The following is a 14,868-nucleotide window of genomic DNA, read 5'->3' as shown; positions in this document are numbered from 1 at the left end:
TTGACTAGACCCACTGCTCTCTGTTTACGTCTATGCTTCGCCGTCAAACTAACTGTCAAAACGACATCGCGATACGGATTTGTCAAAACAGCCTTAGGATGGGTTGCACCATCTTAGTTTAACTTTGACAAACGTCTAAAATCTGTCAAACTCCATACAAAAAACACCGGTTAACGTCATAGTTACGGTCAAAGTTAGGTGGTGCAACTCACCCTATTGGTTTTCGATCAAATGGAAGCTTATCACCGGGGTTTTAGTAATCGCAATGAAAATGGCGGGTGTTGCGATTCGATTCGATTTTGATTGAGTCTTAAATGCATGTTGGCTAAGCCTTTGTATGGGAAATTTCAATCCAGTCTTTCGATTATCGATAGGTAGGGCTTTGCGATTCGATTTTTTGCCGTTTGACTAAGCCTTTTTTGTTATCGACCTCTTTTGCGATTTGTTTATTTGTTTGCGACTGGTTTGCGATGGGTTTGCGATTTTAAAGTGCGTTTTGACTAGACCCGCTGATTAATTTCGTTGCGGGTCCAATGACAGTTTAACTTTCCCCCGGGACAAACTTGACCTTCATTGGTTGGGTTTTTGTGGCGGTCAAGCTGTAGATCCTGGCTACACAGGAGTTGCAGTGGTGGGAACGAGAGATGGGAATAGTCCCGTAATCGAAATTATGCCCAATAAAATTCTGCTATCTTAAAAGTATGCTATTGAAAATTCGGGTATATATATGTTACGGTTAATGTGATAAATTGAAAATTATTAATAATAACCGGTTATTATGAATAATTACCGACAGTCGCGGTAAAAGTGATAAATTAATCACATTTAACAGTGATTATTTAATAATTCAACCTTAGTACTAACAAATTTCATAAAAGAGAACAACATCTTGTGTACGTGCTCGTGTACAGCCAAACTTTTGAACGTTTTGATATCATATATTAATATAATTTGGCATAATGAGTTTGGAATGTTTCTTGCATAATATTACTTTTCCATGATGCCTATAACATAATGTTTTGATTTAAAGTGAAAAATAGGTTAAGGTGCGGCGGGGGTGGCCCTTGGGCCACCCCTAAGCCGCCTATTTAGTTTTATACACACATAAATGACCTCATATTAATCACATTTACCAAATCATGCGGTAATTATTCATAATAACCGGCGATTATTCATAATTTTCACATTTATCACTTTGACCGTAACATATACATTCTGCCAAACGATGATTATGTTACGGTTAATGTGATAAATTGAAAATTATTAATAATAACCGGTTATTATGAATAATTCCCGACAGTCGCGGTGAAAGTGATAAATTAATCACATTTAACAGTGATTATTTAATAATTCAACCTTAGTAGGTACTAACAAATTTCATAAAAGAGAACAACATCTTGTGTACGTGTTCGTGTACAGCCAAACTTTTGAACGTTTTGATATCATATATTAATATAATTTGGCAAAATGAGTTTGGAATGTTTCTTGCATAATATTACTTTTCCATGATGCCTATAACATAATGTTTTGATTTAAAGTGAAAAATAGGTTAAGGTGCGGCGGGGGTGGCCCTTGGGCCACCCCTAAGCCGCCTATTTAGTTTTATACACACATATATGACCTCATATTAATCACATTTACCAAATCATGCGGTAATTATTCATAATAACCGGCGATTATTCATAATTTTCACATTTATCACTTTGACCGTAACATCTATATGTATTTGGGTCATTCCATGAAAATCTGTATATTTTCGACGTCATTTTGTCCCAAACTTTTTAAAGATGCTTTTGAATACTTTATTAGTGTAAATTATAGTTTATTTATTAATTATGTTATGTCTAAAAGGGCCAGTCACTTTATGCTTTATTTTAGGAGAAATTATAACTTTCAATTTTTTCATACTACATTACTCCTATATGACTTTTAATAAAGTATAAAACTTATAACCTTAACATTTATAGATAAGTTAATATACTTCATGTAGTTGTTTTGTTATTATCACTATATAAAAAATGTCATTTCCTAACTAGTAACTTAGTCCCTAGCGCCGTTTAAAGCTAGGGCCTGACGGTCTAGGGACTGACGATTTGGAGTAAAACTTAACACAAATGCAGATTAACTTTATAATATAAGATGCTTAATACGATGTGCCGAAAATAGCCGAAAACCACCAGTAAATACCATTAAATTATAGACAATTTCCTATTGTAATCAATAAAGCTACTCAACTAGGGACTGACGAAGTGACTGGATCAACACATGTTTCCGCAACAACTGGCACGTTTGCACTAATTCAAAAAGCGGCTGCCGCAAAGCCAGTATGGTCTGAGGATAACTTCGTATCGTACTTTAAACTCAACTAAAAGTCATTCACTCTAAATACATATAAAAGCGCAAAATTATAAAATCAGTGCGTGGCGAGGGAATGACGCTAAAAGCTGTGGACTCTTTTTCAACTAAAGAAAATCAAATTATTGTTTATTGAAACTGCAAAATATTAATAGAATTTGGTGTAATATACGTTTAAATAGATTATTCGTTACTTAAAACAAAGCATGAAGTTGATGTTTCTGTTAATATGGGTTCCAAAATACAAACTTTTGGAGAACGGACATGCCTAGGGAATGACGATTTGGGTCATTTAAAAGGAATTTAAGATGTTTGAAAAATAGTTTTAAAAAATATAAATGGGTGATGAATAAAACACATTGCGAGCTGTTATTTAACCATTTTGGAATAAAATATTAACAAATATTCCATGTGAAATGTGGCGCGGACTAAGAGTTGACATATTTTTGTGGAATGACCCATTTAACAATGTTTATGCCTTATAAATATTCGGTTAAAGAAGATTATGCCAAGTCAGTTATGCCAAATGTATTTCTGCGTAACAAGATTCTGCCAGATAGAGGGGAGCCAATTTTTTTGTGTTCAGATCTGATCTACCTCACCGCTCAAGCGTCAGGGTTGTTTAAGTAAAATAAATAAAAACTTAATTTTAATAAGCATTGATTGTAATTTACGATTGGTAAACGTTAATCTAGTGCTGTTTGTATATTTTGTACTTACTATTGAACTTCAGTGTTGCGATAATTTGAAATTGGATAAACAGTTTTAAAAGGGGTAGTGTCGGAAAATAGACACGGTGAAGTAATTAGCTAAAATAATTTTTTTGCTACAGCTTGTTGTCATAAGTATTTCAAATTAATTTAAAAAATGTAGTTTTTTTTAAATATAGATTTACTACAGTTAATTATCCTAAATATTACGATTTTTCATTATAAAGACGAATAACAGTGCTGTTGGAACAATAAAACTTGATTGCGACGATGATCGACCGAGCGTGGCACTCGTGAAATCGTGTGTACACAGGCGCGTGGCAGGGCAGCCCCGACTGATTTGCAACCACAATTTTCACGTTAGTTGTTTACTCACTCACTGATAATTTCTTAACAACTTTTTTTCTAGACATTTTATACCATTATAAGCATAGAGGAATTAATTCCTCTATTATTACAAGTTACAACAACTGTCTAGGCTTGCTGTCCTTGTTACAGTGCGTAGACCTATTCAATATGATATCTTTGTCTTTCTGTCAACTGTGTCTTGCTTGACATTTGACAACTGACAGTCGTGGATAGCGTTGCCGAACTATCGATAGTAAAACTATCGATAGTTTTCATCTGAAAAAGCCTTATCTTTCGAAAACAAGGCAATTTTATTGGATGAGCGCAATACTATCGATACTATTGATAGTATTGCTGCTCGCGAAGAATAAACTATCGATTGTATCGATACTATCGATAGTATTGTTGCTAGTAAATAAAAAAACTATTGATAGTATCGATATTATCGATTATTTAAGACTATCGATATTCTGTAAATTTTCAATAGTATTGGGTATGTTTTAACAGTGCAGTGATCTGATAAAAAACACTATAAAACTGACCAACTAAACATATTCGTTCGTTTCAGCCAAATGACGTCCACTGCTGGACAAAGGCCTCCCCCAAAGTTTTCCATGATAAACGGTCCTGCGCTGCCCGCATCTAGGCTCTTCCCGCAACCTTTACCAGATCGTCGGTCCACCTAGTAGGAGGCCTGCCCACGCTACGTCTTCCAGCCCGTGGTTGCCACTCGTCCGGTCATCGTCTCTATGAGTTATGTGCCCCGCCCACTGCCACTTGATTTTAGCAATTCTGCGAGCCATGTCGGTTACTTTGGTTCTCCTGCGGATCTCCTCATTTCTAATTCGATCACGCAGGGAAACTCCGAGCATAGCCCGCTCCAACGCCCTTTGGGTGACCTTGATCCTTCTTATGAGGCCCATAGTAAGCGACCACGTCTCAGATCCGTATACCATCACTGGCAACACACACTGGTCAGACTTTTGACTTGAGACACTGCGGTATTTCGGACGTGAGTATATGGCGAAGCTTCCCGAACGCTGCCCATCCGAGTTAGATTCGACGAGCAATAACTACTAAACGGATTTTGATGAAACTTTGCAGTATTATTGTTTAAAATCCAGAATAACATAAAGGCTATAATTTAAGACGATCTGTGACAAACGAAATTTCACGCGGGTGAAGCCGCGGGCAAAAGCTAGTATGAATGAATGAAATATACTCAAATATTGTAAACGATACTATTGTAAATTGCCAAACTATCGATAGTCTAGAACAATCGATAGTATCGATACTATCGGTAATATCTATAGCTTTTTATTCAAAAGCGACAATACCAAATTCAAATTTTTTATTGCTATCTAACTATCTATAGTTTATTCTTCACGAGCAACAATACTATCGATTTAATAGTATTGCCTCGTTTTGAGCTATCGATAGGCCAATCGATAGTCTTGCGATAGTTTGGCTATCGATAGACTATCGATCGGCAAGGGCAACACTAGTCGTGTGGGACCGCCGAGTGCCGACCTTCATGGTGCCGACCGACGACCGACAGCAGACGAAACGATAGGGAGCACAGTGGGTCTAGACAAAGTGCAAATTATAATCGCAAACCAGTCGCAAAGTGGTCGAAAAGCCCCCTTTTTTGTATGGAGTTTTGACGGATTCGATTTTCGATTCGATCAAAAAGTGCGTTTTGTCTAGGGGGGCAGATATGGATAGATGCAGCATGTGAAAAAAATTGTATGAAGCCGAGCGTGCCACTTTTTAAACGTCATTAGTGTCATTTTAGCGAATTTTAGTGATTGCCGCAACGTAAAAATAATCGTATCATCGTACTGCATTCGCAAAGTCATCGAAAGATCTGTACCCCCAGTGAAAAGGGATCTAACTCGACTTAGATCAAAATTGACTTTATAACATAATGTGAATCTCTGAAAAATTAGCTATTTTTGTATCTAATCGGTATGTTTCTACGACGTATAGAAAAGAAAATAATGTTGTGCCAAATGATACAAGTAAGGCTTTGTGAACCAATTTTGAGTTTTCTTTCGTGTATATTGATACATGTCTACTTTTAACAAAGTGTACCGGAGGCTTCTTTCAATTTTTTATTGTGTCAAGAGGTATGACTCGTGTTACTACTTTTTACACGATTGAAGTTGTTCAGATTGAATTTGTGATTAACAATATAAGATGACTCATATTAATATACACAAAAAAAACTATGTATTGTTGGTTGGTGAAAAAGAATGTAACTTAATTTATATCACAAAAAGTAAAAAACAAAAGGTAATTTTTTTTGTGTATAATGATTCAATTAGACTAATACCATTAACCACAAAAGTTTCGTACATGTGTAAAATGTTATAAGTTACTTAGATCAGAAACATTTGAAAATCGCAACTAATAATTTGGTTAATTATTTGGTGTAAAATGATATTATAACTTAGCCCAAACGTCAGATTAAAGGAAAAAATAATGTCGTAGTTTATAAATCAAAGAACTTTAGTTAATAGTTTTAATAAATAATGGTGAACATCTACTAGTAAAACATATAATTGAATTCAAAGTGCCTAACGTTGTCAATAAAAGTACTTAATAAGTGCATTATAGAATTTACAAGAGCTCCAACTACCAGAACTCTTTATAAACAAAACTCATCACCTTTGACAACAAATTGAACTGGGCGAGTCATGTCGAGAACAAAATAAAAATGACCTGTATAGCATTCCATCAGTGCAAGAGACTCATTGGTAGTAGATGATGTCTCAACCCAAAGATAACACTTTGGCTGTACGTACACGTCGGTTATATGGCCCTCTTACACATATTATTATGGATCACTTGTATGGTGGCATAGAACACAACTATCCACAGAAAGATCAAAACTCCAAAGCCTGCAACGCCTAGTAAGCATAGCGGCCACTAGTTGTTTGAGAACCACTCCATCGACATCACTTGAGTACCTTCTGAATCTTAGATCTTTAGACCTCTTCATTCAGGAGGAAGCGCAAGCAGCCGCTCTAAGACTTAAAGGTCAAGGACATAATATAAGAAGCAAAACAAGGAGACAGGACATTCCACGATCCTGCACAAAACCCTAATAAAAGAAATACCTCTCATCGAGGCACCCATCGACAGAATTCCCTGTGTTCAAATCTTCGACTGAAGATATAATATCCAGCTTACAGCGGAAACGCAAGATTGCTCTGGAATCAATGAACTTAGGATATACACTAATGGCTCCAAAACCCAAAAAGGTACAGGAGCTGGTGTCTTCTCGAATTACCTAAATATACTAAGAATATCTACAACACTAGATAAACACAATACAATTTTCCAAGCAGAATGCAATCAGAGCAGCACAGGCGGTTGCAACCATAGACATCCGAGGTCTGAATATAAAAATAATCTCAGATAGTGCAAGCAATACAAAGCAACTTAATATACTACATTATAATACTTATATTGGAATGCCATGACGCGCTCCTAAGTCATTGCAGACGCAAATGGCGTTACCCTGCACTCCTGAAGTAGATCAAAGGGCACAGTAACTCCTTGGGCAACGACGCAGCAGATGAACTGGCCAGAAAGGGATCGTACACGACGGTATTTGGTCCGGAACAATTACCTATAATGCCGATACCATAAGCACAGATCAAGACCTGGCTGCGCTCCAAAATAGAAAAATAACACCACACAGAATGGAAAGATTGTGAAAGATGCAGGCAAACAAAAGATGCAGTTGTGGATATATCGAAAAAGTTCTCCCGCAGCCTCATAAGACTAAACAGGGACAACATCCACAAGGTCCTAAGTGTAATAACAGGTATGTTAAACAAACACCTACACAATATAGCTGTTACAGACAGCCTACTGTGTAGAATATGCATGGAGGCAGAAGAAAAACCGCAGCACGTGCGCAAGTAGTGCACAAGCGTAGCAGATCAACAGGCTCAAATTCTCCAATCACCAGGGTCGCTGCAGAAGGCCTGTAGCGACCTAGATAGGCTGCTGCTACTTGGGGGGATCTGGAGCGATTGGAATAGGAAGAAAAACTACAAATAGCACACAATGGTCTAATCAAGAGGCTAAGTGCAATATTTGATTGCCCTGAGAAACTATCTACGAAAGTCCTTATGAATGGATACTATGTGTAAAGTAAATAATTATGTAAATGGCATGTGTTGCTGGACTTTACCTGCTTAGCTCGTAAGTATAACATGTCTTGTTAATTCATGTCTCTATTGATTTAAGAGGATTCCCGCCCTAGGCAGTTCGGTTTTTTTTCAAGTTATTTATTATTTAAGAAGAGTCTGACAAGGGTGGCTAAATTTCTTGCGCTGCTTCTTCTCAGCACTGGTCCATTTATGTCCCAAAATTATTGTAGGGTTCAAGTAATACTAGGACGTGTTAAAGAGCTGTTTAAAAGCCTCTTTGTTGAAAACAAATGCATTTTATGAATTTACTTTTATATTATCCTTCTGTAGCCAAAAGGCAATCAATATACCTTGACATCACCATCTCTGGTCCAGGGTTTGATTCCTAAAAGGGTAATTGTAGAAAACAAACTTTTCTCTGTCTCCTGTCTAATTAGTTCATGTGAAACCATTGTTGTTTCTGGTCTTTACTACACAATTGCTCAGCTATACTTACTTTATAATAGGAGATAATGTATGTGATTTAGGCCGATATCATTCATGGTATATGGTGTAATAATGAATAAAATTGTAGTTTCAGATCAGAATAAACATTTAAGGAGTAAATAATTAGAGTTCAGTCTCAAATTCTAGCCTTATTCCTTTACAGTCGCCACTTATATCACTTTACACAAAATTATTAGGATACTTAGATCGCTATTATGTTAGTTAGATCAGTTTACACATTTTTTTTCTCTCCACAAAATTGGTGTATATTAATATAAGTAACAATTTTTGGACGATTTACCCTAAATAACCTGAAATAATGATTCCTCATAGTGTAATTACTTATGTTTGTTTTACAACTTTTTCTAAAATTGAAGAAACAAAAAAATTATCAACAGAAATGGTGGAAAATGTATCACTTTACACTTGTTAGCGTGTGGTTAATTCAGTGTGGTGTAAAATGATTTATATCCCATTACATCACTTTACACGAATGTAAAGTTGTCGTGCATGGTGATATAACTAGGTTTTTATTTAATTACGAAAAAACCACATGCTATATTTCCCAAACTGGCACACTGCCTAATTATATCTAACATTACCTTTCACCTAAAAAATATTTCACCAAGTTATCTCTAATAGCGACGAAGCAGGATTTTTTTTAACTTCAAATGCGATTTCCCAAAAATCACCATTTTCGACTTAACTCCCTTTTCACTGGGGGTACAGAGATATCGTGTGACTCGAATCGAAAATTAATTAATTCCGATAAAACTGATAATTTGTTAAATACAAAATCAAAAACATCTTTATTTACCTTTTTAAATAAATTAATTCTTACAAATCGTCAAATCTCGTTATTTTTTTTACCCTACCAGCGTTTCAAGATAAAAATTTGTCAAGTGCATGAATACATGGATCAGTGTGTGTCTTATTGTTATGAGTAAGTCATAAAGTTAATATTCCTTCGGAATAGAGCAACAATCACGAGCTGTCAAACGAAACCAAAAATGAGATGTCATTTGTGTGTGTAAATATAAATATGTGTGCATGCTAGTGATGTATGTATGTCGTTACTTTTCACATGAATATCGATATCGATTTATATTAATTAACACCTAACAGTAGTAATATTAATGGAACTAAAATAGGATAGAATGTCCATATACAATCCGTATATGGGAGAGTGGAAAATAAAAATAAAACTCAGAAGATTAAAATGATTTAACTGATTTAATTGAAAGAGCAACAAACATCAAGACATCCATACAAACTTTCTGATTTCTAATTAGTAAGAGTAAGTCAATAATTAAAAATGATAATTCTGACGATAATGTAAAAAATAGGATTCTAACGAATGCGATGTAATAATAAAAGACAATGCCGGAAATTGGCGTCTTTTTTTTTTCGCGCGGCCATCGACCAAACCTTGGTTTTTGATTACAAAATAGTGTAATAAACCAAACTTACTATGACATGTATACCTCTAAACTCAGTCTGAAATGAGTTACGAGCATCAGAAGTTTGATGATTTTCATACTAGATTTGCTATTTGCGCGCAAGTTTTGTAAGAAATTGCAACAAAATAATGACATTGTATGTGTAAACAAACAATACCATCCATTAAAGGATCCAGACATCAGTGTGCAGCAGCGCAATAAAAAAATAGCGCAATATTTTGTTACAATTTCTTACAAAACTTGCGGGCAAAAAGCAAATCTAGTATGAAAATCATTAAACTTCTAATGCTCGTAACTCAGTTCAGACTGAGTTTAGAGGTATACATGCCATAGTAAGTTTGGTTTATTCCACTATTTTGTAATCAAAAAACAAAGTTTGGTCGATGGCCGCGCGAAAAAAAAAAGACGCCACCTTCCATACAAAATCTGGCATTGCCATTTGATAGGACAGCTATTCATTTATCATTATTGATTCTTTGTCTATTCATTTAAATGTTAAATTTATTAAATTATCGTTGTCGGCCGTTTGGCGTAGTGGTTCGAAACGGACTACTATTCCGGAGGTAGCGGGTTCGATTCCCGCACAGTACAAACATTTGTGTGCATGAACATTTTATTATTATGTTTAGTATGTTAACTAACAGGTAATAACAAAATAATACTTTTCCAAGGGCACTTCTCATTGCCCTCGGAAAAGTATTATTTTGTTTAAGTAATTTCTCAAAGTCAACTTTGATACATTTTTTAATTTTGTTTCGTACCTCAATCTTACAGGCAAATATGTTTCAATGATACATTTGATAATAAGATATCTGTGACTGTTAAGTGGATCTTGATCGAATGAATGGACAACCAAAGAATCAAAATGATTTTGCAAATCAATATGACGAATGATATCTAGAACCGTCTTATCAAATTTGTTTTCATCAAAATTAAAATTTGTTTTTAATTTTTCTCGAAAATATTTTTCACACTTTAAGCAAACATTTATCACATCTTCAGAAGGATATATTAAAAAACCAACACCAGTTTTATCAAAGTCTTTCCTACTTATTAATGAGTCGGCCCGAGCCTGTGTGAGGGATTCCAAGCAAACTTCACAGTGTATGTTCCTTCGAATTTTTTTAATGACAAATCCTGCAATGTATTGTACGACTGACTTAACAAATTGTGTAAAATCTTGTGAAGAGTCTGGTAATCTATCTAATTCTGATATTTCTGATATATATTCCTGGTCTTTTTCTAAAGGATCTTGTATTTCAAATTCTTGTTTCATTTTGTTAAATATTATAGAGCAATTAATTCTGTCTGTCGTAGAAGTTGCACCATTAAGTAAAGTTACTTTTTCCAGCTCTAAGCAATTTCCACATTCACTAAGCTTGACCTCAGTGTGACAAAGCAATCTCTTATAAGCTGATACAAAATTTCTTACTGTAGGATTGTTGTTAAAACCACCCATAGATCTAATTGCACTAAAATAAGTTTCTACGTGGTCCTGTGAAAGTTTGTATAAAGGCAAAAATTTCAAAGGACCTTTCTCGATATAATCTACATACAGCCCTTTCAAAGCTTTAATATTAACTAAGAATCCAGAAAATCCGAGATGTCTTGCTGAATTTATTATTAAAGTACCATCTTCGTATTTTAAGTTACAGAAATAGTCGTAAACTTCATCAAGTTTTTGAAATATAATTTCCTTGTTCCTTTCAAATAACGGTTTTTTATAACCGTATGAAAGGAAATTCCGTGAATTAAAAATATCAAATAATTCGTTAACCATGCGTATGAATCTAACAGTGGCTTCTGAGTTCTGAAATTGGCGTAAATTCAAAAAGTTTTGGCAATATTCTATGGCTGTGGCAACAGACTCCGATAACAATTGTACGGCTAATTTAACTTTCATTTTTTGTTTCATGAAATTTATATGTCTGAAAGTTAACTTATTGGCAAGTCTCAAGCCTTCTTTTACTTGAAGGTCGTATAGTTCTGTTACAAATTTAAATTCTACTCTCTTTCCGTTACAATCTATAAATGTCTTCTTATCATGAAATATACCTCTTATAAGTTTTAAAAGGTGACACGGATCAAATAAAACGTAATATTTTTTGTTTTTTAGATAAAAATAAGGAATGATGGATTCAGTTGTAAATTTACATCCCAATAATTTGCACATGTTTAAATTAGAGGATATGCCATCAAAAGTTATTGAAGCAACGGTACATCCAGTTTCAATTAAAAGAGTAAGACATATTTTCAGCAAGTTTTCTTTTTGAGTAGCTGTAAAAGCCCGCCCTGGAAAGAAACCTACGGGTAGTTTCCAAAAGTGGTTGATTGCTACGACAATAAATACAAGAATTTGATTTGCCACTGGAATTTCATCCCCATGTGAATCGTTCCCGAAATTAACATGGCCATAGTGATTCTTACCTACAAACTCAGTATATTCTTTGATGCTCATTTCATTGAAAGTTAAACTTACAAGAAGATCTTTTGTTTTGGCTACTTCTTTAATTGTATTAAAAGATTCTTCCGTAAATCCAGGAGCACAATCTACGCGTTTATACCAGTTTCTCAGAGTATTTACATGTGGCAAGCAAAAAGAAAATTTTTCGCGAATGTAACTGTATGATCTCGGGCTATAGAAATGAACCGTTAATGCAAATCTTTTCAATTCGTCACAATATGTAGTTGACTGAGATATATCACCTCGAGCTACAGCATTCGTTCGGTCGTTTAAGGCCTGAATAGTTTTGTTACTGCATGTTGCGGCAATGTCATTTAAATTATCACAAAGCCGAGGACATTTTTTAAATTCATCAAGCAAAGATGCTAAGGTTACAACTTTAATTTTAGTTCGTTTATTTTGTGATCTTAAGTGTCTAATGAGTTGCGTTTTCTTTTTTATTTTTTCTTGCAATTTTGCGCATTTAGATTTAAGTTTTTGGAAAGAGGTCGATGGTGTGGGCTGAAGCTGTGGTGTCGGCGGCGGAGATCTAGACGATAATGTAGATCCCTCTGGTGTGGGCTGAAGCTGTGGTGTCGGCGGCGGAGATCTAGACGATAATGTAGATCCCTCTGGTAAAATATCTCTGTTCACGTACGACGACATTGTGCGTGTAGGCTTTACTTTCATCTGTGAAAAATAAAGAAAGAATTGACTATAGAAATCATATAACTGTGCGTGTTGGCTTTACTTTCACCTGTGAAAAATAAAGAAAGAATTGACTATAGAAATCATATAAGATTTTATATTATTATGAGGGTAGTTGAAAATCTTCATGCCCACCCGAACGGACAACGCCGCGAACCGCCAGTCTACTTGTGACTACGGCTGCAGCATCGCAGCCGAAACGTCAAGCCGTGAGTACATAATGTAACTCATTAATAAACGTCGCGTTAAGACCCGTGTTTGACTATTTCATAGAAATCATAGTTTAATTATAACTTATAGTTAAACATTTTTTATCAAAACAATGAAAACAACCAGATCAAGGTAATAAATTGACATTACTAACCAACGAAACATCATCAGAAGAAAATGAAAATGAAAATATTTATTGCCAGAAATAGTATTATTTTAATTAAACTTACCGGAACAAACTCTGTAGGGATTGCACATTTTTTCAACGTGATTCTGGCTCCAATTTTTCGAAAACATTTACTATCAAAATGTTTGCTACATAAAGTGGCATATTTAGTTGGAATCCAATTTGGACGATTAATTAATTTGAGCCATGTTTTTCTTACATCTTCGTTAGTCGGAAATCTGAAAGATACTTTACTAATTAGTACCTATTATAATAGTCAGAAACTCATATTATTACATTCCCAGGTGACTGTGATAGACAGTGCACAAAATATATTTATCGATTGTGGTACAGCCCTAGTGTAAAACGAAAATTATTTCTTTACACAAAATATTCATAAATTCTGGATTATGTGCATCAAATCTTTGCTTACAACTTAAATTAATGTTTAAAGAACATAATTATCACACTTAGTGCTTAAAATTCTAAGCGCATTCACAAAAATAAAGCTAAAGTTTGGAGGTGTCGATTTCAATAAATTTACCTGTGAAATGAATATTTTGCGGGATTATTTCTCTGGTTTATATCACAATCCAGGACGGAACAGGTCACCATTGTATTACAATAAAAAAATTCCAAAACTATACAGGATTTTACGAAATTTTTAGAAAAAACTGTGATTTGAAATTCTGCTTTGTGCCTCTATGTGTCACTGCCTGTCAAATCTTTTGCAAAAATGGTTCTATTGACGTGACGATGATAGCATCACACATCTCTTTTTATCACACAGGGTTGCAGATAGTGACATCTCGCTCGCTCATTCTTTGTTGCTCTATTCCGAAGGAATATTAACTTTATGGAGTAAGTACGGTTCCTTGGGATCGGTATGAGTCATAGAGTTATTAACCAACCAGAGCCCCGATTACGGTAACTTTTAACGTCAACAATCCAGACACGCTTCTCGATTCTGCGATATGATTGGTCAAAACAGCTGTTGTACGCTGTTGAACGACCAATCGTATCGCAGAATCGAGAAGCGTGTCTGGATTGTTGACGTTAAAAGTTACCGTAATCGGGGCTCAGGAGTAGCAGCGCGCGTTTATTTCCATACAAAAAATTTCGCCATTTCCTGAGGGGGACGAGGTAATGACATTTTTTTTTTTTTTTTTTTATTATGGCTATGCTATGCCTCTTGTCAGTGTCGAGTTAAAAACGGGGAAACGGGAATTAAAAGGAAAAATGCCTACTTTCGGAATTTGGAAAGGAATTAATGATCAGGAAAATGAGGAATATACAGGAGATATTTATATAATAAGATACATACGTTTATACAAAAATCAAAGCTTTATATTATTTACAGTTATAAACTTGGCTATACAATTATATACAACAGGATCTTTATGGAAAAGGAGAGACATTATAGAAGACGGGAAAGGAATGTGTAAGGAAGAGAGTTCCCGAAGGAAAGCAGAGCGGTCAAAACTAGGACAGGAGAAGAAAATATGGTTGATAGTGCCTGAATCGGTGCCACACTCACAAGAATCATCATTAATGATATGGAGTCTTGCGAGGTGAGTGGGTGTACACGTGTGACCCAACCTCATGCGTATGATAGATGAAGAAACTCTCTTATCAAATTTCAACTTGAAAAACCAAGGCTTTGTAGGTATTTGTGGCTGAAGAAGTGAAAAAAGAAAGCCTTTTGATTTGCAACTAATTTCCCAATCCGATTGCCAGGAAGAGTTTAAAGAAAGTTTGGGCAATGCTAGGAGATCATGACAATAACTCTGATAGGGAAACAAATCTCCACAGGAGA

General features: G+C 35.1%; 1 long non-coding RNA gene across 2 annotated transcripts; it reads right to left on the bottom strand.

Moving 5' to 3' along the window:
• Positions 1–9,279: 9,279 nt before the first annotated feature.
• Positions 9,280–13,910, bottom strand: LOC135072507 (uncharacterized). Of its 2 annotated transcripts, XR_010257452.1 has the most exons (3): positions 13,597–13,910; positions 13,117–13,291; positions 9,280–12,658 (listed from the first exon to the last, which is right to left on the bottom strand). It is a non-coding gene; the product is annotated as an uncharacterized LOC135072507 (long non-coding RNA). The 2 variants fall into 2 exon arrangements; XR_010257451.1 differs by having other exon boundaries at positions 13,117–13,910.
• Between the last annotated feature and the right edge of the window lie 958 nt (positions 13,911–14,868).

The sequence above is a fragment of the Ostrinia nubilalis genome, chromosome 6 (assembly GCF_963855985.1).
Source record: "Ostrinia nubilalis chromosome 6, ilOstNubi1.1, whole genome shotgun sequence".
Lineage (NCBI taxonomy): Eukaryota > Metazoa > Arthropoda > Insecta > Lepidoptera > Crambidae > Ostrinia > Ostrinia nubilalis.
This window is presented reverse-complemented; position numbering and strand designations above follow the sequence as displayed.